General features: G+C 47.7%; 1 long non-coding RNA gene across 1 annotated transcript; it reads right to left on the bottom strand.

The window, feature by feature from the left end:
- Window positions 1-3443: 3443 nt before the first annotated feature.
- LOC146866481 (uncharacterized) lies at window positions 3444-7762 on the bottom strand. The gene is made up of 3 exons (XR_014971893.1): window positions 7348-7762; window positions 3764-4087; window positions 3444-3615 (listed from the first exon to the last, which is right to left on the bottom strand). It is a non-coding gene; the product is annotated as an uncharacterized LOC146866481 (long non-coding RNA).
- Window positions 7763-23976: the final 16214 nt, after the last annotated feature.

The raw sequence follows: 23976 nt of genomic DNA on the forward strand, positions 1-23976 counted from the left end.
TTCCCATTCTACCGGCATTGGTTGGAGCACGTCAGGTGGCAAGGGGAGGTGGCTATTAAAGAGCCACCCATACCTGACACAGGTGCTTGGCTTCATTGATCCAGGATTCCAGCCCCGAGAGGACGCAGGAGCGTGCCTCTTCATTTCTGACTCCCAGACCCCTATCTTGAGAGGACGCAGTAGCATGCCTCTCTTCCCCTCTATCAGGTCACCCGTGTGCGGCAGGAGCTGCAAAACATTTGCCGAACACAGCAGGAGGTGCGAGAACTTCCCAACACAGCAGGAGCCACAAAATATTTGCCGAACACGGCAGAAGCCGCAAGTCACTTTCTGAGGTGGCAGGAGCACCAAAAAATGTGCCTAACGCGGCAGGAGCCGCAATACATTTGCCGAACGCAGCAGAAGCCGCGAGTCATTTCCCAACGTGGCAGGAGCCACAAAACATTTGGCTAACGTGGCAGGAGCCGCAAAACATTTGCTGAACGCGGCAGAAGCCGCAAGTGAGATTCCCAACGCGGCAGGAGCCGCTTTCCCTGACGCCGACTGCAAGCGTGGTCGCTTGACCTCTCCCCTTTCTATGAGGCGCATGACAGGAGCCGGCAGCACCGCCTCCAACGCGAGTACAATTTAGCTTTTTTCTTTGCTTATGTTTCTCATTCCGGTATGAGCGCCAACAGGAGTTGTACGTGCTTTGTTCCGTACGTCATGTAACAAATCTCCCGAGGTGGAGCGTTCTTTTTGTTGGAACTCGTGTAGGGTGTGTACAGTAAGCTTCCTTCCTTTTTGTTTTCACCACTGTGCAAGAGCCCATTGCACTACAGTATATGGAGTTATTTTTCCTTTCCCAAGATCAACCATCCCTTCTGCGCAGTACCTATGGAGAATAACTAGGCCCTCTGGACCAGTACATCTTATTTCAACTGGATAGTGATATACGCTACCATGCTGTGTCAACCATGGTGAGAGTGTTTTCTTTTTCTTCTACAAACTTTTTAGGACAACGACTTTGACTAGAGTGTGCTTCCCGCATCTTTTGTTCTCACCTTTAAAGTTCTTCTATCGCTTCTGTCTTGCAGAACTGAAGTTGTTCCTACCTTCTTTGCGGCTACCCTACAGACGCTGTCTGCATATCCCTTCCGCCTGATCACGCCACGATCTGACATCACGCCTAGTGCCTTTCCTCCATTTCCCAGCACACCAGGGGTGATGTACTTCTCTTCCCTTTCCCCTTGGGACCAATCGCCCATACCGTGGTAGTCTGTATGGATGTTTGGTCCAGAAGGGAGAGGGGATGCTCTCTTCGTTCCTGCAGTACCTGGTTTTCAGGTGAGTGGGGGTTGTAACACTTTTCAATTGATTTAGGTGGAGTTCACACATGTTACTTTCTGCTTGCGCAGGAGCACCTACATTTCTGTTCTGTGTTCCTTTGGTGTGTGAGGTCACATACCACAACCTGTAAGAGTGACAAATCCCAGGTGACTATAGATGTTCCTCCTGACTGTTTACTAATGGTGTAAATGTATGAGTGCTTGTGATGCAGGGGGCAGTAATGATTTACTTTATGCTTTGTCCTTACAGGCAGTAGTTCGTAGAGGGGTTCTTTCGTCTGCATTGGGCATAACCAACCTGTCTGCCCACTAAAAGGACGAACCACCTCTTATCAGGCCTCCTTTCCCCGGTCTCCACCATCACCACCATCAGATTATATGCTAGGACAGGGGAGCGGTGGGAGACGGTGGAGGTTGTTCATGTCATCCCTGTGAGAACACTCCACAAGCAGAAGGTATGACTTGTGGGGTCCTGACACCTGGGTACTTACCTTTGGTGATTTTTTTTATCCCCAGCTCCTCTGAGTCTACTGGTCCAAGTCCCGACTTCAGTCGCAGCTCATACTCCACTTTTTTAGTAGAAAGTTTGATCTCCCCCTAGAGACCACTGTATTTTGTGCTTACTTACCTCTTTGCAATTGAAGTATTATTGTGTATTTGTGTTTATATCTCCAGGTAGGTGATATACCAATGTGCTAGTGAGTGTTGTGTAACAAATAGAACTACGTTTTATATATACACTGTGCAGTTCTTTTACATTAAACCTCCAATACATGATTAGATCTGGTAAAACAAGTTGCTTAACACTCCTTCAAGATAAGCCCGAAGGCTGCTCTCCACAGCTACCACTTAGAGAGCCTTCTATGGTTGTCTAAGACCACTACAATCACCATAAGGGTTGTCTGGATTAGAGGAAGGTGCTTCACTTAAATAAGTGTGCACCATATACTGATCCAGCCTCCTGTAGTTGCAATACAATTGATAAAGCTACTGATCATAGAGCTCTTTGAGGTATGGTAACAGAACTCTTTAACATTATTTTTACCCAAGCCCCACACAATGATTGCAACTGCCAGACATAAAAGCCTTTAGGCTTATTTGGGATCCAATTACTGTCCATATGACCCAGTTCAACCTTTCTCACATAGCTTGGACATAACAGGTCTCTTAATGTGACTCCCCTCCGACATATGACTTTAGGCCGGCAGGCTATGCCTCCATTAGGCATTGTTGGGCAATTTAAGATATGCCAATGTTTTCTCAATGCATTGTAAATGTGCCTACTGTGCAAATTGTACTCATTTATTAAGGCAACTTCACCATCACCACCTCATCCACCTTTCTTACACCTTGTGTAAAAGTTTGTTCCCGCCATGGTTTCACAGCTCTATTCTCAGCTTGTTACAAAAAAATTTCATGATAGCCTCAATCCCAAAAGTTTGATTTAATTTCATCTATCCTTATTCTGAAGGTGATTTCCTCACTATAATTTTGTCTTGCTCACACCATTACCCCAAAAGGGATTGACTCGATTGTTGTCCTGGGATTAGAGCTAGAAGCGTGTAAGACACTATTGCATGCAGTTTCCTTTTTAGAAATACCACTTTGGATAGTGTTATTATGGACCTATAGCATCAAGTCTAGAAAATCAATCGTATCCCTATGATATTTAAGGTTAGATGTATATTAAACCTGTTGTTATGAAAAAAAAACCTTTAGAAAGCTGTAGATCTGTTACGGTTACATTCCAAATCATAAGGACATTGTCTATCTATCCCTCCCAAAAACAATTATGCTATCTAACCATTGGTTAGCTTCTGGGTCCAAGGCATGCTCCTGCTCATAAAAAACACGATAAAAAGTGTTGCATAAGATAGAGCAAACCTAGAGCCCATTGCAATCCCCTTTTTCTGTTAGTACCATGTACCCTAATGTAAAAAGGCATTATTAGTACAAATGATATGGGCTATCTCAAGTATCATTTGTGTGTGGTTGTCACGCCTTAAAGGGGAGTGGTTTCGGTCCTCAAGGAAACGTAGGCACTCAAGTAGTTCGAGGGGGAAGGCTTTATTTGCCTATGGTCTGTTCAAACAAAATAAAAAACACAATGTCCGTATAAGGTCCAGTTGAAGAGTATTCCTCTTATTTTCACCAGTCCCAGAACAGAAAGGAGGAGAGCTCCAACGTCGAGACTCTGGATGGAGTTCCTGGCTGGCTCCAAAAGGTGAGGAAATCCCCAAAACACAAAAGAAACCAAGGGTCAGTGGGCGGTCTATGGAGAACCAAACTGTGGGGAGGGGAAGACAGAAGTGAGGGTAGCACCGTTTCTACTATACGGGTGGAAACCAGAGAGACGAAGAAAGCAACGGTGACCTCCCACCTTACTACCCGTTCCCTCCCGGTGCTTTAACGAGTCCCAGGACACGCTCACGTACCTGTTCCAGTCACATTCCTCCTGGAGAGTGGCAGCTTGTGGCGCGGTGTCAAACCCTGCCGACGCTTTCTCCTGGTGTCGGTGTTGTCGGGGCGGCCTCCGGTGCACGTCTGGGCAGTCGTTCTTCAGCGGGCTGCAGGTCCGGCGTTTTCTCCCTTCCCGCCACGTCCCTTGGCTTGTCCGCGGAACTCCAGATCGTTCCGGACTCTTCCCTCTTTAACGTGTCAGTGTTTCCCGATAGGGTCCACAGGGCTGGCGTCACGCATCCCGACTCCTTCTCCTGACGGCTTCCTGGTCTTTTAAAGGGACCGGCCTCGTCCTGCACCTGCATTGCCATGACATCGTAAACAAAGGGTTCCCAGTCCCGCTCCCCAAGCTCCTCCCGACAGTGGTCCATGTGGCTAGTACTGCGCTTGTAGAGGAAATACCTTTGTGCCTCCATACCCAACTCCAATTGAATACATGTATACAGGCTGGTGACATCTAAGGCTACAAACATAAAACTATTTTCCACCCATTCAAAGTCATTCAAGTTACCCAGTACATCTTTATAAGATAAGAGTACTCTTGATCAAACAGTAAACCACTCTCCCTCCAATCTGTAAGTTTTGCATTTACATATTTTTATTTAGAGGCATTGGGCTAGTATTCATTTTCTCATAGCATGAAGCGCCATCTAATTGTCTTTGGATCCCATTCATGTAAACATTATTGTCCATGACCACAATGTTGCCTTTTCTGCCTCACGTATGATAATGTCATTAACAACTCTTAATTTTTCCAGAGCCACTTTCCGCTGTTTACTGATATTGCAAACATGCTAAAATCCTTTACCCTTCTCTCCTCTCTCTCTATATATATGTGTATATCTATATATGTGTATATATATGTATATATATATATATATATATATATATATATGTTGCTAAGCCTTAAATTACACGCACACTCGAAGTAGAATGCTTATAAAGAAGCTAGTTTATTGCTCGAGAGTGTGCGTGTAATTTAAGGCTTAGTATAATAATTATTACCGGGGAGGGCATACCGGCAAACGCACCACCTGACGTCGGGCTCAATCCCGGAATGACCCGTTCTGCGAAGGAATATATATATATGTATATATATATATATATATACATCAAAGCTCAAAGTACCCTAACGTACAAGGAGCCCTCGGGCCTCAGCTGCACACCAGGAGCCTTGATAGGTAAGCACGCCTCCAACACAACAATTCCTTTCACTGTTCAAAACTGCCCTGGATGCCTGACGCGTTTCGAAGTGTCCCCACTTCTCTTCAGAGGCTTAGGCAGTTTGGAAAAAGCGCTTAGGGCACCACCCCCTTAATTGCATAGATGCACGCCCTGGATGGGCTTGTGGGATTTGTAGTGCCTCACGTTGCGCAAATGTTCAGCTGGCAACCTTTCAAGCCCACAGATGGGCCTTGCTGTGCGTGATTCGTGCAAGATCCATTAAGGGGGTGGTGCCCTAAGCGCTTTTTCCAAACTGCCAAAGCCTCTGAAGAGAAGTGGGGACACTTCAAAACGCGTCAGGCATCCAGGGCAGTTTTGAACAGTGAAAGGAATTGTTCTGTTGGAGGCGTGCTTACCTATCAAGGCTCCTTGTGTGCAGCTGAGGCCCGAGTGCTCCTTGTACGTTAGGGTACTTTGAGCTTTGATATTTACGTGGTGACCCTGCCGCGGGAGGAGCACCACCCTGAGAGAACCGGGGGCCATGCGGTCCTTAATAATGGGCCGATATCGTGGGGCAGCACCGTATGGATTTTGCACGAATCACGCACAGCGAGGCCCATCTGTGGGCTTGAAAGGTTGCCAGCTGAACATTTGCGCAACGTGAGGCACTACAAGTCTCACAAGCCCATCCAGGGCGTGAATCTATGCAATTAAGGGGGTGGTGCCCTAAGCGCTTTTTCCAAACTGCCAAAGCCTCTGAAGAGAAGTGGGGACACTTTGAAACGCGTCAGGCATCCAGGGCAGTTTTGAACAGTGAAAGGAATTGTTGTGTTGGAGGCGTGCTTACCTATCAAGGCTCCTTGTGTGCAGCTGAGGCCCGAGTGCTCCTTGTACGTTAGGGTACTTTGAGCTTTGATATTTACGCGGTGACCCTGCCGCGGGAGGAGCACCACCCTGAGAGAACCGGGGGCCATGCGGTCCTTAATAATGGGCCGATATCGTGGGGCAGCAGCGTATGGATTTTGCACGAATCACGCACAGCGAGGCCCATCTGTGGGCTTGAAAGGTTGCCAGCTGAACATTTGCGCAACGTGAGGCACTACAAGTCCCACAAGCCCATCCAGGGCGTGCATCTATGCAATTAAGGGGGTGGTGCCCTAAGCGCTTTTTCCAAACTGCCAAAGCCTCTGAAGAGAAGTGGGGACACTTCGAGAAGCGTCAGGCATCCAGGGCAGTTTTGAACAGTGAAAGGAATTGTTGTGTTGGAGGCGTGCTTACCTATCAAGGCTCCTTGTGTGCAGCTGAGGCCCGAGTGCTCCTTGTACGTTAGGGTACTTTGAGCTTTGATATATATGTACATATATATATATATATAATAAAATAATAATTCCAAAGTGACCTTTTGATAAAATTAATCTAAAACAGGATCATGTGAACCCTGTGGCATGAATTGGTACTTTGGCTTCAACCCGCTATTTATACTAGTGTCCGCCCGCATATATCTAAATCATGTATCAATTGCGTAATGCTACTATCATCAGAGGGTTCATCCAAGGATAGTAATGTTTGAATATCCTTTATATCAGCAATTGAGTATTCAGATGGTATTTGGCTATAAACAACATCAGATTATAATTCATTTTTACTAAAAAAACATTTTTAATTTAAGTTTTCTAATAAACCTAAATAAAATACCATGTACAACCACAGATTTACAGGCACCTGTTGGACAAATATTCAATCACTTTTCAAGAACCATCACTTCATTATCTGATTTTGGGAAGGACGGGCGGAAAGAGAAGCGAGGAGGCCTTATTGGTGTAATAATGGGGTGTTTTATTTCAACTGATGACTTGATATTTACAGGTGGTCGTTTTTCTAAAATAATATTGGAATGTACATCAGTAGGAATTATTTTCCTATGAAACGTAATGTAAGCAGAAGTTCCTTCACTTTTCCTCTTCTCTGTTCTCTTCTAGGCGCTCCTGTATCCTGGAGGGGGTCCCAAGAGGCTTGCAGAGGGGTACAACAACAAAATAAGGAGAGGTAAGTATGATTGTGGTGACTTGTAATAAACGTTCACCACACCCAAGTGGAGGAAATGGTGGCAGAATGAAAGAGAGGGAAGATTGAAGAACGGAAAAAAAAACAGTATACAAAACCAACTATGTAGCTTGTTGTCGTGTGCCCTGTTTTTAGGTTTTTCCACAACCTAATCATCAGCTTCCTTACATTCTCTCCTGTGCTCTTTATGGGGGAGGGAAGGGGTGACTCACAGCAGAGGAAAGATGTGATTAACCAAGTCCCATGACTTTTAGCAGTGAGGTTGTATGGTCTCTGTCGCTCAACCCACCACACGACCTCCCAACCTTTACACTCTTTTAGTATCACGTACCGCCTCTTGCTGCAATTCTCCAGAGTTGTGGTGGCTCCTGCGCGTCCTCTGGAGACCACTACTCTTCGCACAAAACGTCCAGAATTCCCTCGGCTTCGGCGTCTTTAGTGGTGGCGCCTTCCCTGGCAACGTCTTCTCCAGTGCCATCTTCCCCGACAGCGTCTCTTGGTGGTCTCCTTCTCAGTGGCTGTTTCCCCGATGGCAGCCTCCTTGGCTGCGTCTTCCTCCTTGCCACCCCTCATCTGCAACCCCGTCTCCCTTTCTCCTCCTCCTCTGATCACTGATTAGGCCTCCTGCTGCACACCCTCGCTTCTTCATTGGCCCGACCGCTGAGTTGAGGTGTCTCCATCCTGTGGAATCGAATGACAGTCCGTTCTCACTGTCTGATTCCTCTCCCCCCTCGTTGTCACCATCAGGACCCAGGAAGAATAGAGACCACGGACGTGAAGCTGGAGGTACGTCAAGGATCCGTGGGGGGGTTGGGGTGTCCTCTTACACCAATCAAGTTCTAGAGGCCAAATAGATGGCATTTCTTAACATGTTGATCATTTGCTGCATTTGTTTCAGCAAGGTTCACTATTCCAACTTCTCCTTGTAAATCATTCACTTAAATTGGCCCTTCTTTATTTGCTGTGCTGTCTAAACATCTTGTTGTATACTTTGTGTGTGTTTCCTGCCCCCCCTCTTCTGATTCTCCCTTTCTGACGGGTTCTTTTTTTTTCTGTTCTCCATCTTGTACCTTTCTATTTCTCGTAAAAAAGTAGAGGGATTCTTGTTAAGAGACCCATCAATACTAATACCCTCTCCCAAATCACTGTCAGTGGAGGACAACGACATATTGCTTGAACAGACCCTAATGTCCCTTACATTATCAGTTTGCACTATTCCTGTCTGTCAAGGGGGGGGGGGGGGGGGGGGAGTCAGAACTTCCACAGGAGCGAAGACCTAGTCCCCAAACTTTCAGAAAACAACTCCCAGAGAAAGACAGAATAACCTCCTCTTGAGTTATTGTCCGCTAAAAGTGAGGGGAATAACCAATGAGTGACCACCACTCTTCCCCTGAGGTTTGTAGCAGACAGCGTTGGTAGTTGATCGTTAGAATGCTGAAAGGAAATACAGGTGAGGTTTAAGATTGTTCAAATAGAAAGACACAAAGCGTTTATAACATTAATGCATGTCCACTCTCCCCCTGTAGTTCACTTACTGATAGCGTGTCTCGGTGGGGCACAAATTAAGTTTCCTCCTAAGAAGGTAGCCCAGATCACCAACCTTTTCTTTAGGTCTTGCAGGTCGGAGTTGATTAGCTTTTACGATAGACTCCAAGGCTGGACAAAGAAGGACTCGCTCACACTCACAATCATACACACTAGATGCAGGGGAATTGCGAAGGACCCTGAGGGTGTATCGGAAAGGGCTTAGGGACCAAGGGACATAAAATATCATGTCGAGTTGGCCGGCTCGATAGCGAGGTGAGCGGATCAATCACGAACACGATTGGGTAGAAAAAATAATGAGGGCAATTCTTGCTGGCCGGCTCTAAAGGGGAAGTGAAAGAGCGGAGCAGTCAGGAACTTGCCCTGAAACACAATGGCGGTACCGAGCTGGCCGGCTCCTCTCGAAAGTGCGGGGAGCGGAGCAATCACGGACGCCTTTAAATAAAGTTTTACCGTTTGTTCAACGGCTCCGGTCTTGCAAAGGGAGGCAACGGAGCAAACGCTCAAGGTTGGTTTACAGGAAGGGTGTGAAGCCGCGACGATCATTCGTGCCTGCGGACAAAATGCAGCGCTGACCGGCTCTGAGGGAGCAAGTGGGACTGGAACAGCTTCAGTCTCTATTTAGGACGCCTCAGGTGACTAATATCAAAAACGAAGCAGGAACAAGGCGTGGTCACCAGTCGAATGTCGGATCAGTAAGCTAAGCACTGATTCGTGTATGAGATGTCTTTTTATGAAAGTTAGGGGACGTCTCTAAAGTGCTTCATTGCTTGGTTGTCTAGGGATCCTCTAAAAAGTATGAGTTTCATGAACGAATAAGGGAGTGGAACATGCCTTAAGGTTTCAACTCGTCTTCAAGACGCCTTGTCAGGAATGGGAATTCTAACACTGTCTTGACATTAATATTATCATACTTACGAGAAAAGGAAAAGATTCTTCCTCTTTCATAATCTCTATCATCCCTCCTAATTTTTTTTAAACTTCTTTTTTTTCAGAAAAAAACGATGATTGGTAAACTCTTTTTGTTAACATTTCATAGTTCTTACCTATTGCATCAGGAAAATCTATTTCTTTAATCTCATTTTCCAACTGTATTATTTCTTCTCTAGATTTTTTTACTTTTCTTTCAGAGTTTTCCAGCAAGATGCTGATTATTTTATATCATGTCTCATGTAATCCTTCTTCCCATTTCTCCAAGAGATCTCTGTCCAGGTCCTCAAAATCAGGAAAAATTAGGATTCGTAAATCGTTAGGAATTCTTTTAATCTCAGTGTATTTTTTAAGGGTTGCTCCATTCCACTATTTGGTAAACTCTTGTTTTTTAAATCTCTCAAGTCTAACAAACCTTTCTTTTAATTCTTCTATTCTTTTAGGGATGCTTTGCTTAATAGCCATGTTAATTGTTTCTTTGGAGAATAAATCCCCCAACAAAGCTTCCTGTTCATCAAACTTCCCAATGCCCAACCAATGCAACAAATGATTCACAGTCGGTAACTAAGGCAACACAAAGAAATAACCAACCACACAATTTGAAAGGGAATTGTAGGAAAGTAGGATCTGCTTCTATGGTCAAAACCACTTTTTGCCTGGTGCTAAGCTGTATTTGATTAGTCTGACTGGGATCCTGCTAATCAGGACCCCAAGTCTATCTGCTTTCTCCCTAAATTGTTATGTTCAGTACTTAGGTACGCCCCAGATTGGATACTGAGGTGCCCTTATAAGTCCCTAGTATATGGTACCCATGTACCCAGGGCATAGGTAACTCAGAGGTCGTCCATGGGCGGAAGCATGTATTATGCCACCCACAAGAGACCATTCAAAATGGAACTACAGGCCTGCCATTGCAGCCTTTGTAAGTTGGTGCTTGCACCACTTACTAAAGATATAGGTTTCCTATATCTAGGGTCACTGCACTGAAAACCTATAAGTCAACCCTCTAGCAGGCCTTTACAATCCTGAAGGCAGGGTGCTTGGTTCTAAGTGAGAGGGTGCCCCTGCATGAGCAGGACACCCCTGCAGCCTACAGAGTCCATTCTCCCAGGTTGTCAGTGAAGCAGCCATATACTATATAGAGAGGCACTGCGTAATTACGCGATGACCATCTCGAAACTGGCTGCAACGAATTCTATCATGTTTGGTATCAAACGTGTTGGAATCATATCCACACACAATAAACAGTGTGTGAGGTATGATTCCAAGCACTGGAAGAGCCCTCCGTTAGGCTCTCAGTGTTCCCGGTACCAGCCTTCTTGACCCGGACAGCACAAAATGGTTGCTGCTGACCTTAGATACGATTCTGCCCTCCTGCAGCTGCTGAGTCAAGCTCGAGCTGGGGAAGGCAGAACAATAGGCATCCTGTCACAGGGAGGTGTGACCACCTCCCAAACAGGATTTCAGTGTATTGGGGTGGGGTGGGTGCACTTGCCAGCGCCACTCAGTCTGCATGAGGGGCACATTTGGTGTCCCTGTGCATAGTCCATTGGCTCCTGCTCTGGTGCGAAACTGGACAAAGAACATGTGAGTAACCTCTCCCCTGTCCAGACCCTCCCCTAGGAGGATCCCCATAATCTTCTCAACCCTTTCCCTAGGGTACTTAAGGGCTTACCTGGGTGTAGGTACCTAGATTTGTTGTGGGATCAAATTCAGATCAAACATCTAGGCACTCTGGACTTTGCTGGACTTCGTTTGGGCCTGACGCAGTCTCCCTTCCAGTCTGCTGCATCGTCTGTGCCTCTGCATCATACAGGAACCTTCCAAGGCCTGTGAAGCATCAAAGACACTGGAAGGAATCTTCCTTGGAGTGAAGGAGTCACTCCCCTGCATTCGTAGGCACCACAACTAAGTCGACTGGTCTGCTAATCCTGAGCTCCACCGGACTCAGTAAGGTTCTGCAACACAGGTGGTGGTTTTACACAGCTACCGAAGCCTGCCTTGCCCTCTCACCAAGTTTGAGGCCAGTATCCCCGTGGGGGTTACAATAACCGAACCCATGTCCACCGCGTCAACTTGCAGTTGCAAAGGCTTGTTGCCTTCCTTCCAAGAAGATCTTCGGGCTCCAAGTGGCCCCAACGTCGAGCACCTCCATTGACCAGAATCTTCAGCCACACCGCATCTTGTGCATCATGGCTTGCATCTTTTGGTGAGCTGCTTGAGGTCCTCTCGTGACTCCAGTGCCTCCGGCCTGAGGGTCCACTTGAGGGTCACACTTGTTTCTTTTGGGCTCCCCTGATTTTTTGAGGCCTGCCCTGACTCCCCTGCTTGTGGTGAGTCCCCTGGACCTTGCTGGTCCCGACGTTGCTCCTTCTTCGCTTCCTGAGTTGGTTGCATTGCCAAGGCTTGTTGGTACTCCCACCAGACACCGGCCCCTCAGCACTCGACATCCTTCGTGGGACAGCTTGTGCCTGGCTCCTGGGCCTCCTCAGCATTGCCTGTTCCTCACAGCTGCAGAGTCAAGGTCATCGTCACCCAGCCTGCAACACCTGACATCGGAGCGCATTCGTCTTCCAAGTCTCCTAGCCACTCCTGAGTGACATAGACTCCGTCCCCTCTGCTCGCAGGTACCTCTCATCTAAAATCCACCTTTGGAGTCCACCGGACACTTTCGTCTTCTTCAGCAGCGGCACTTTCCTAAAGTTCTCCACTGGGCTCGACAGCGGTTTCCGACACCACTTCACACGTATGCACCCGGCTTCCCTGGTGTAGGTAACGTGGGTACTAGGGTATCCATGGGTGGAGAGGCTCTCCAACCTTCTGTCTTCCACGACGTTTCTTCAGGGACCACTGGGAAGGATCCTTAATCTTTACAAATCGAACCGCGACTTACACGTAGAGTTGTACGGAGCCCGTGGTTGTGTTCCCACACTGCACACGCTCTCCATGGGGTCCCTATCTACTCACCTTGGGTGGTTCCTTGGGTCCCCAGCAATTCTACATCCTCTCAACATTGTCTTGACCCGAATCATGGTTCTTATACCACTTTCTCAGTATATGGTTTGGTCCCCCCCCCCTGGGGTCCACTGTGTGTTAAGTAATATTTACTGTGTTTCTTTGCTAAAGTATTGTGTGCATTGTGTTTATCTCCGTGTAGGAGATATTTGAATGTACAAGAGAGTATTATATAATAAATACATATTTTTATAAATACTTGGTGTGGTTCTTTTCACTTAATCTATACTATAAGATTGCATTCTGGTAATACAAGCTGCTTTACACTCCTTCTGGACTAAGCCTGAAGGCTACTCTCCACAGCTACTACTTAGAGAGCTGTCTAAGGTTGTCTAAAACCTCTTAAATCACCATAAGGGTTAGTGCAAGGCGCCCACTTACATTAGTGGACAACATATACCAGGCCAGCTTCTCACAGGAATGCACAAGTATGGGAGACCAGTCACCATATATTCCCTTACCGGAAATTAATTCCAGATTTCAAAATCCAATACCACATTACTCAGCACTCAAATAGATCAAGGAGTTTCCAATATCTGTTGCAATAGTCTGAATCAACCATAAATTACATAATGAGTCACAGTGGCATCTCCTGGGCAAGAAAAGTGTGGGTGAGGGACAGTGCGGGGGCAGAGCAGGGGGGAACACGGGGATAAAAAATTAAGAAATTGCACTTACTTGCGACGGCCACATCGATAGAATTCTGCTCGTCTCAACTACAGAAGTACATACATAGGCACCCAGGCTCCCCATCCAATCCAAAGGCTTCTCTCATGCTATTATCAAGCATGAGAGCAGTGCCTTGATTGGCCTGAGCGGGCTGATTTGACTCTCGCTCAGGCACAGGGAGTCTGTGCCATTTCTCCACCCCGCTGTGGAACACAGTTGGGTTGGAGAAACCTAAGTGTGGATGTTGGTTTGGCCGTCCTAAGACAGTTGGCCAAACCAACATGCACACTTGTAGCAGTGCCCACCACTCCTCCTCCCACAGTGTTAATCAGGATGGCTTGACCCCACCCTTGAATTGGCCTAGAAAGGGAAAATAAAATGATAACCTGCTTTATTATTTTATTTTTCCTTTTTTCTGCTGAGAACGCAATCTGGCGATGCTCCTCTGCCTTAACGGAGGACCTGCCTCCGATTAGTCATATCCAACATTTATCCTTATATGGAAAAGATACAAAATAGTCCAAAATATAAATCATAATCCACTCTTCCTTTTTCAATATTCTCTTTAGAATTTAAAATCCAGCTGTAGCCAAATCCAACGCGTTTCATACACTCACGATTTCTTCAGCGCTACAAAAACTAATGTCAACATTATCTTAATACCAGTAATAATACTGGTAAAGGAAACAGAGCTTCATTAAGCACTACAGTTGTTCCATATATAAATTCATACACTGCACTTGTTATTCCCTATAAATGGACATTCTTTATAATGCCCTTCATTATTTATGACACAATCAAATTACCCATCTGATATTAGGACAATGCCAAGACCACAAACAACCCTACGCCAAAACAATCTTATTTTTTTTTATTTATTTATTTATTTATTTTTTTAAACCTTTATTGACATGTCAATCAAGAACAAGTATGGGCCTACAACCCCCCGGGGCCGGCCGCTAAGCAATCAGAGCAACAAAGATCAAATGTAAACACAGGCAGCACCTCGGGGAGAAGAATCTTCATGCTAATACTGTGAACAGCGCAGGTAGGACACCAGGAGAAAAAAGGTTTTCATTTTACAATGGAACAAGACAGAAGGATCAGGTGCCGAACAATTTCCCAACAGCGATAAAAGGTATGCAGAGTAATAGACGTAAGCAATAAACAGCAATCTATTGGATCAATGGCGCAGACACAGGAAATTCAGGATGGGAAAGAATATCATAAACAGTTGCGCCTGCAGTCCCCCGCCCGAACTCCCAGAGAACACCCCGGAAATTGTGGCACACATGAAACGGCAACGAGTCATAACAAAGGAGGTGTATCACGCTGATCCCAGAAAAAGAAAAACAAGAGGAATCAGAGAGGAAAAAGGAGGCAATGGAAAAAGAGGTGAAAGACTAAAGATTCCCCTCCCCCAACCCCCCACCCTGCACCTCTGCAGATGAGTACGGCCCCCCCCCCAGCAGTGTGCCTGTCGCCCTAGAACCAGACCCGAAATATAGAAGAATAGGGAAAAAGAAATAGGAAAAGAACCCCACCAGACGGGGGGGTATAGAAAGTGTTAATAAACTGGAGGAGGGCCTTCAAAACATACCCCCGGCTTCTCCCTCCCGCACGGTAAGTTTTCCCCAAAGTAAACAATAAACAGCACAAAATCGATCGTATCAAAGAAAGATGGGGAGCATTATGCACCTATTATGCTAATAGCTATGCCATGAGAGCACGCAACCCCTGAGCCCGCCCGTCCACTAGATGACCACCCCTGAAGGATCAGCCTTATCCCTGACCACTCTTTGCAATTCTGCCCATGCCTACCCCTCGACCCAGCGCCATGTCCGATGTTCCAAGGTAGAGGAGTGTCCAAAAACGACCGAGAAGCGACGCACACAGGTGGGGTGGAAGTCTCTGAGCACCAACACAGTCCGCATCATGGAGGGACGGGCTTCCCAGTGCTGCCCCAGGATCTGCACTGCACTCGAGGTCCAGGAAGGCAGAAGCAGCCAAAGTAGACAATTGTTGCTGGAATTGTCCCCGGGTCGCCGGAGGCTGTGTACGGGACGAGGCCACCACCTCCCACTCAGGTCCAATACCTCCGGGACAGATCAGACCCTCAGCTAGCCGATCACACGGTAGCATATTGTCCGGAGTGTCCAGCTGTGCGCTAATCTCAGGGGTGGCCGCAACAGTGACCTCCTGTGCGCAGTGTGGGAAGTCCCTGTGTACCTGAGGACAGGCGGGCCGCCACTGTCCCAACGCTGATGCCACACCGTCGAGCTTACTCCCCAAGACCCCGACGCCATGAACCAAGGAGGAATGAAGAGCACCAAGGGCCTCGAGGAGGTCGCCGTACCCCAGCACAGCTCTCTGCGATCGCTCCGCCACACTCCCAAAAGTCACACACTCCCAATCCTGCTGCGACCCAGTGGACAGGATGGTAGGCCGCATCGCAACAAGATGGCCGCCAAGTATGCTCGACCCGTATTGGGGCCGGGACCCAGGGACAAGCGCCTCGAGGTCCACGTCGCTGGAGACAGGGTTCCGGGGGCAGGCAAAAAGTTATCCGTTGCGTGGTCACGGGCAACAGTCGTCCCCACCACGGACCAGCTCCCGCGAAAATCCGGGAGCGGCCCGCAAGGATCAGGGCGAGATACGGGCGGCGTCCGGGCAGCTCACCATCAAAGGCAGGGGCAATCACCGGAGGATCTGAGAATTGCACCCCCGGGCATGCACTCGGTCCGCTACGCTTGACAGTAGGAACGACCACGACGAAATGTAGGCCGAGTTTGGCACCGCTCCGGTGGACCGACTCCACCCAGTCACCACAGGCCGCTGTTGTTGAACTGCCACCCGGCCAAGGCGTCCACTCGAGGTCCTGGCTCCAGGGCTGCACGGGCCGCAAAGTTCAAATGCACATTTCTCCGGCGATACCGCAGCCAGAAACCTCGGAGTCACACGATCGGGTGCCACTCTCCTTCAGAAACACAATCGCATAGCACAGGCTGAGGATCTCGTGCAGGATATCCGTGCGGGATGCGGAGGTTCACGGAGCCGGGAGTCTACGCTGCCGTCCCGGTCGCCATCTTGGCTCCTCCCTTAACAATCTTATTATTGATCCACATTTTAAACAATAATTTTGCGCATACTAGTTTATTCATCATACACCACATATATCCATAAATATAATGCAAGCACAAGAGATGATGGACGGAGCGCTGAAACTTTAAACACTCACTCCCAGTCACAGATCTGGGTTGAATCCATCATCGTTCTTTTGCTCATTTCAGTTCAGACCCAGCCATATGCAAATCAGTCTTGACCCATGCCTCATGGGAACAGTCCAGCCCGAACTGCCAAGCCAGGTCTTCCCTGGACCGGAAACAAGTCAACCAGGGACCGGTTTCGGGGTAAAACCTCTCATCCACCATGCTAGATTGAATCCAGTGGCAAAGTGGGCAAGGGACCCACATCTGGGCATACTAGATACCCTGGCAACTTAGGGCGAACAAAGCAAACACAAGGAGATGATGGACAGAGTGCTGAAACTTTTCAGACACTCACCCCCAGACACAGATCTTGGTTGAATCCATCATCGTTCTTTAGCTCACTTCATCACCCCAGTGCAGACCCAGCCATATGCAAATCAGTCTAGACCCTGTGCCTCATGGGAACTGTCCACACCAAACTGCCAGGCCAGGTCTTCTCTGGACCGGAAATAAGCGTCCTGGGACCAGTTTTGGGGTAACACCCCTCAACAGCCAGGCTAGATAGAATCCAGTGGCAAAGTGAGCAAGGGACTCACGTCTGAGCATACCCTGCCAACTTAGGGCAAACAAAGTAAACACAAGGAGATCATGGGCGGAGCTCTGAAACTTTTCAGACACTCACTCACAGTCACAGATCTGGGTTGAATCCATCATTGTTCTTTAGCTCACTTTGCCACCTCAGTTCAGACCCAGCCATATGCAAATCAGTCTTGACGCTGTACCTCATGGGAACAGTCCAGCCCGAACTGCCAACCCAGGTCTTCCCTGGACCAAAAACAAGCATCCTGGGGCCAGTTTTGGGGTAACACCCCTCATCAGCCAGGCTAGATTGATTCCAGTGGCAAAGTGAGCAAGGGACCCACGTCTGGGCATACCCTGCCAACTTAGGGTGAACAAAGCAAACATAAGGAGATAATGGATGGAGCACTGAAACTTTTCAGACAGTCACCCCCAGTCTCCTTATGTTTGCTCCATAAATATAAGAACACCGGCTTCTCAGCATCCCGTTTGACATCCATCCAGCCACAGACAGTCCTTTTAGCTTTATTCTGATACTTCTCTTTATTCTTTGGTGTGCAGCCTGCTCACATGCATTCAAAGCCTCATACTGTGCTGGTCTAGTTTGGGGTTTCATGTTGTACAACACTCGTCTCAAATTCTTGATTATATACAGATCAAGGGAATATCGAGGAAATTGAAAGGTTACATCTTTCTGAGTGATCTTACTCCAGTGGTAAAGAAAAATGCATGTATGAAGCCCAATATTTATGGCTATGTAATGACCTGGTGTGCCTTTCGGAGGAGCTTCTTTGGCCTCATGGACAGGAACTCACATCACCTCTCATAAAATATCTTAATATCCTAAAACACTTATTTTTAACAGTGATTTCTCAACTGTCGAAGTGCACAGTCTCAATTTAATCAGTTGGTGATTCTCAATCGATCACCACCTCCCGGACCGGCACTACAAACCTTAGCTGACAAGTTAAACCAAAATGCACCTTATCTAACCAGGGACCGTAGACTATGGCAAGTCTGATAACTTCAACTCCTCAACAGCAAGTGCATATTCATTTACTAAAGTGAGCAATTGAATAAAGAAGCACCTTAGGATTCCATTCGGCTTCACAGCCTTTTCAGACCTCTAACAGAAACTACACAGCAAGCTTGACATACACAATGTGCGATGCACAACCCTATTTATACTCACTCGTCGAACACAGTAACCACCTTCAGAATCGCTGAAACACCGCCAATACTCCAAACTGGGCCATGGACTTTTGGAAAATGGGCTGGACTGGGGCACGTTTCAGATCTTCCTTGCAACTTTTTAGCTTAGTACACCTCAGTGGAAAACCATCCTCTTTCTGCTACCAATTGATGCAGTATGGCTCCTTGTATCTCAATGTTCTCGGGTAATCGTTATATAGGAGCTTCTGCTGGTCAAGACAGGTCAAGATCTGCTAAACTATTCTAGAAAACACACAATTAATACACAGCAGAAGGCTCTGGAAGCTCCTTTCCACCAGCTCCCTCTGGTCGTTCCGATCAGAAGGTGAGATTCTCTGGTAGCAGGGGGACTTCTCAAGTTCCCATCATCAAACAAGGAATGTGTAGCTGTGCAGTATTGAAGTAAGCAACAGTTCGGCCTGCCTGGTACAAAAGTCTCTTTCCTATCTTTGCAAGCTACATGTCCACAACCAAAATTGAATCAGGCACACTATATCTAACAGCTTGCCTGATTAAAGACTGAGGGGAACGCTGTGTGGTGGGACATTTATGCTGGCACAGTAAACCCACACAAAAATTGTGGAAAATGTGGGTTTTTTCAGCTAAATTTGAGGTTTGCATGGGATTCTGGGTAAAAATACGATGGGGGGTCCACGCAAGCCATACCTCGCTAGACTCCCCCGGGTGTGTGGGTTTGGTAGGTTTCCCTAGATGGCCGCTGGGCCCGGGGCCAAAAACCCATGTGACCCCCCTTGCAAAACCAAGTTGTTTTGTCATAGGTAATTCTGATGTCTCCTCAATACGTTTTAGGCCCTTGCCTGGCACGGGTCCTTAGGTCACCCACATTACTGAGGTACCATTTTTATCGGTAGACCTGGGGGCAGGCTGGATGGTAGGAAATTTGCGTCAGCCCGGTGACACCACAACCTTCCCACACAGAAATTTGAGAAAAAAAAGTGATTTTTCCAGCTAAATTTGAGGTTTGCAGGGGATTCTGGGTAGGAAAACTTTGGTGGGTCCATGCAAGCCATACCTCCCTAGACTCCCCCGGGTGTGTAGTTTTCAGAAATGTGTGGCTTTGGTAGGTTTCCCTAGATGGCCGCCGAGCCCGAGGCAAAAAACCCAGGTGCCCCCCTTGCAAAACCAGGTCATTTTGTGATAGGTAATTTTGATGCCTCCTCAATACGTTTTGGGCCCTTGCCTGTCGCGGGTACTTGGGCCACCCACACCAGTTTGGTACCATTTTTATCGGGATACCTGGGGGAATGCTAGGTGGTAGGAAATTTGTGTCAGCCCGGTAATCCCACAACTTTCCCACACAGAAATGTGAGAAAAAAGTGATTTTTTTCTGCTAAATTTGAGGTTTGCAGGGGACTCTGGGTAGGAAAACATTGGGGGGTCATGCAAGCCATACCTCCCTGGACTTCTCCGGGTGTCTAGTTTTCAGAAATGTGTGGGTTTGGTAGGTTTTTCTAGATGGCTGCTAAGCCTGGGGCCAAAAACCCAGTTGACCCCTTTGCAAAACCAGGTAATTTTGCGATAGGTCATTTTGATGACTTCTCAATACATTTTGTGCCCTTGCCTGTCACGGGTATTTGGGCCACCCACAGGAGTGAGGTACCATTTTAATCGGGAAACATGGGGGAGCGCTGGGTGGTAGGAAATTTGTGTCAACCCGGTGATCCCACAACTTTCCCACACAGAGTTTTGAAAAAAAAAGTGTTTTTTTTCTGCTAAATTTGAGGTTTGCAGGGGATTCTGGGTAGGAAAACATTGGGAGGTCCACGCAAGCCATACCTCCCTGGACTCCACGGGTGTCTAGTTTTCAGATATGTGTGCATTTGGTAAGTTTCCCTAGATGGTCGCGAGCCCGGGGCCATAAACCCAGGTGACCCCCCCTCGCAAAACAAGGTTTGTGATAGATAGGTGGGCACCTGTGTTTTTGGTCCCGGGTTTGCAGACTGCTAGGGGAACCGAAAAAACACAGACATTTCTAAAAACTAGACACCCATGGGAGACCAGGGAGGTGTGGCTTGCATTGATCCCCCAACATTTCCCTTCCAAAAAGTTGCTGCAAACCTCACATTTTGCTAAAAAGTCATATTTTCCTCTTTTATCTGTGTGGGAAATTTGTGGGATCACCGCACGGCACAAATGTCCTACTACCCAGCATTCCCCTCAGTCTCCCGATGAAAATTATACCTTCTATGGATGGGCCAAGTGCCTATGACATGGAAGGGCCAAAAACGTTTAGAAGTTGAGGGGGGTCCAAAAGGGCAGTTTCTTTATACGTTTTTAGGCTGACACTACTTTGAGCACCCACACAAGTGAGGTATCACTTTTCTCAGGAGACCAAGGGGAATGCTGGATAGTAGGAAATATGTGCCTGCGCGGTGACCCTACAACTTACCCACACAGAATGTGAGGAAAATGTGACTTTGTGAGTAAATTTGAGGTTTGCCGGGAATTCTGGGTAAGAAAACGCTGGTGGGTCCATGCAAGCAACATTGCCAGCCAATAGTCAGTACACGCACACCACCAACCCTGAACAACACCAGCCAATCGCCGTCCACGTGCACTGCCAGCCAAGCGCCATCCACACACACCGCCACCCAAGCGCCACCCACGCTCTCTACCAGCCAAGCGCCACCCCTGCACACCGCCAGCCAAGCACAGTCAGACTGGGAGCAGCAACCAGCAGTGGCAGATTGCTGCTCGAGCGGCCCTGGTGGGGGCGTGCTAGTAAAAAGCTCTGCTGCCTGCTTTTGTTACTGGGGCCCGATATTGCAGCACTGCTGCAGAACTAACCCCCAGTGACAAAACCACCCCCCTGGCCAGAAAGCCGCCTGCCCCTCCGACCCACTGAGGAAACGCCCGGTGCCCGTTATGGCCAATACGGCCATGCAGCCCAGCACCACCCATGCACACAGCCAGCCAAGCATCAGTCCACGTACACCACCAGCCAAGTGCTACTCCAGGCACACCACCAGGCAAGCACCAATCTAGACACACCGTCATCAATCTACACGGTGTGTGTAGATTGGTGCTTGCCTGGTGTTGTGCGTGGAGTGGCGCTTGGCTGGCGGTGTACATGGATGGTGCTTGGCTGCAGGGCCGGACTGGCCGTAGCAGGCACGGGTCGTTTCCCCGGTGGGCCGAAGGGGTGGGGCGGTTTTCTGTGGGGGGCAGATGCTAATGCCCCGATCTGCTTTCCAGGGTGGCAGAAAGCCTTTTTTGGCGGAGGGTACATTAGCATGCCCATTCTTGGCAGCTCCCACCCCTACATATAAAAAAAAACAAAATCTGTGGTGCATAGTGGGCTTCCTGTCCCCCAGGGGGCTGATTAGGGACTATTGTGCCCTTCTGCATCCATGGACGGGGTAGAAAAACTGGGTTTTTGCTGGGGGGTGGGGGCATTGGCATGCCCATCTCGGGCAGCCCCCACCGCTAAATAAAATAAGAAAAATAATACGTAGCATCTGGTGGGCTTTCTGCTACCCGAAGGAGGCAGATCGGGGGTTGTTGCCCCCATCTGCCTCCCAGGGGGAGGAAGAAAGACTGTAATATTTGGGGAGGGCATTGGCGTCCATCTCAGCAGCCCCACCCCTAAATCATTTTTTTTTATCCTTGGCTTCTAGTGGGCTTTCTGCCCCCCTAAAGGAGCAGATTGGGGGCTACTGCCTCCATCTGCCCCCCAGAGGGGCAGAAAGTCTAGAGTTTTGCTGGGGGCGGGGTGCCCAAGATGGGCATGCCAAAGCCCCTAAATCACATGTTTTTAAAAATCCCTGGCTTCTAGTGGGCTTTCTGCCCCCCACTGGACTTTTGCTAGGGGGTAGGGGTATTGGCATGCCCATCTTCGGCAGCCCTCACCCCTAAATCGAAGAAAAAAATGAATGCCTGGCTTCTAGTGGGCTTTCTGTTCCCCCCCCCCCCCCCGGGGAGGCAGATTGGGGGCTACTGCCATCATCTGCCCCCAAGGGGGGGCAGAAAGACTGGAATTCTGCTGGAGGGGGGGCATTGGCATGCCCATTTTGGGCAGCTCCTATCCCTAAATCAAATTAAAAAATAAATCAGTTTCTAGTGGGCTTTCTGCCCCCGGGGGCGCAGATTGGGGGCTACTGCCCCATTTGCCCCCCCGGGGGGGGGGGGGCAGAAAGACTGATTATGCCCACATTTACCTTGGGGGAGCAAAGACCCTTGCCCAAGGGGTCGCTGCCCCCTCCCTGGCGCCTAGTGGGTGGATCCCTGCTTGGGGATCGCCCTTCTGGGGCGAACCCCAAGCAGGGATCCACTAGGAAGGGGCATTCTCCCCTTTCCAACGGTACCTCTCCTGACTTTCTACGTGCTCAGGGGGCTGAGATAGCCACCTGAACATGTAGAGGGTGAAGCTGAAATGAGCCTATTGGCTCATTTCAGTATTAGATTCTGCGCAATGAGGTCAGCGCGACTTGCGCGCTGCTCTTCATTGCACAGAAACAAGAGAGACAGCCCCGGGAGCTGGAGAAGCCCTTTCCCAGCTCCCGAGGCTGTCGGGGGGAAAGGAAATCCCTCTGGTGCCCGTGCTGGAGCGGGTAATACAAAATTTTGTATACCCCCCCCCATTCTGCATGTTTATTTTAATCTGAATAATCAACTAATGGTAATACTATTAATATGTTTGAAGTGAAAACTCACCAATTATATTAACAAAAAGAATTACACGTGGGATTTGCATTTTGCATGGCTAAACTAATTGTATACTAATATATGTATGCATACTAATGGTAGAAAATTAGAATATTGCATGATATATGTTGCTTTTGTGATATAATTGTAAGTTGTACCAGATGACATCACTGGGTGAATATAAACGCTTTGAATGTTGCTATTATGCTAGATAAACACTTAAACATAGGGGAATTAGTGAGGGTTTAACATTTTATTAGCCGTTTCAATGTCTTAATTACGTTTTGTGTTTGTTTTGCTTAATTTGACCATTTGGGCCTTCGTAAAGATGGCCGACTGAGACGTACGACGTGACTGCTACTGTCCCACGAGGTTTTGAGTGAAGTGCGCATGCGCCACCGCCAGCAACAATGGCCTCGTCCTGACCCCAGGAGAGATGTACTCACCAAGGTCATACTGGGAGAGTTGCCAGGACCTCAACAATGAACTGTCTTTAAAACCGGAACCAGCAAGTGCGATGACTTAATCTTACGGACTATGTGAGAACTTCACCGAGTGACCCCAAATCCACCAATCAGGACTGTCTAAAACTCATTCTTGATACATTTTGACATTAAAATCATTATAAAAGACGGTAGAATAGTGAGTAAAAGAGCTCTTGTCGTTCGATTTGTCTTGCTGCGAATTTCCTGACGTTATGCTGACGGAGAGGACGGTGACACTGCTGGACAGCTGTTATCCTGAATCTTTGAGAGACTGAATTGCTGCCTGACATTGATGAATTTAAAGATTTTTCCACGACTTGACTGACTTAGAGGACGACTAATAGCCTGATTAGGTATATATGATGTTCTGTGGTTTGGATGATGAGTTCTAAAAATGTGCAATTTAATTAGATAAACTATGTTTTGATTAATTGACAAACGTGTTGTGTCGATTATTTGAAGAAATTAGATTAAGAAAAGAGTATAAGTAAATGAATTGAATTACTAAACCATAAAAACAACTAACTGATTCATCACCAAATGAGGGGAATATCACGAGGTTTGAAGTTAATAAAAGTATTCAGTGCGCATTAGGGTTTAGGTAAAAAGATATTCCTTTCATGTCAGCGTTTGGAAACTTATCCCTCTAGG

The sequence above is a fragment of the Triturus cristatus genome, chromosome 2_1, assembly GCF_964204655.1.
Source record: "Triturus cristatus chromosome 2_1, aTriCri1.1, whole genome shotgun sequence".
Lineage (NCBI taxonomy): Eukaryota > Metazoa > Chordata > Amphibia > Caudata > Salamandridae > Triturus > Triturus cristatus.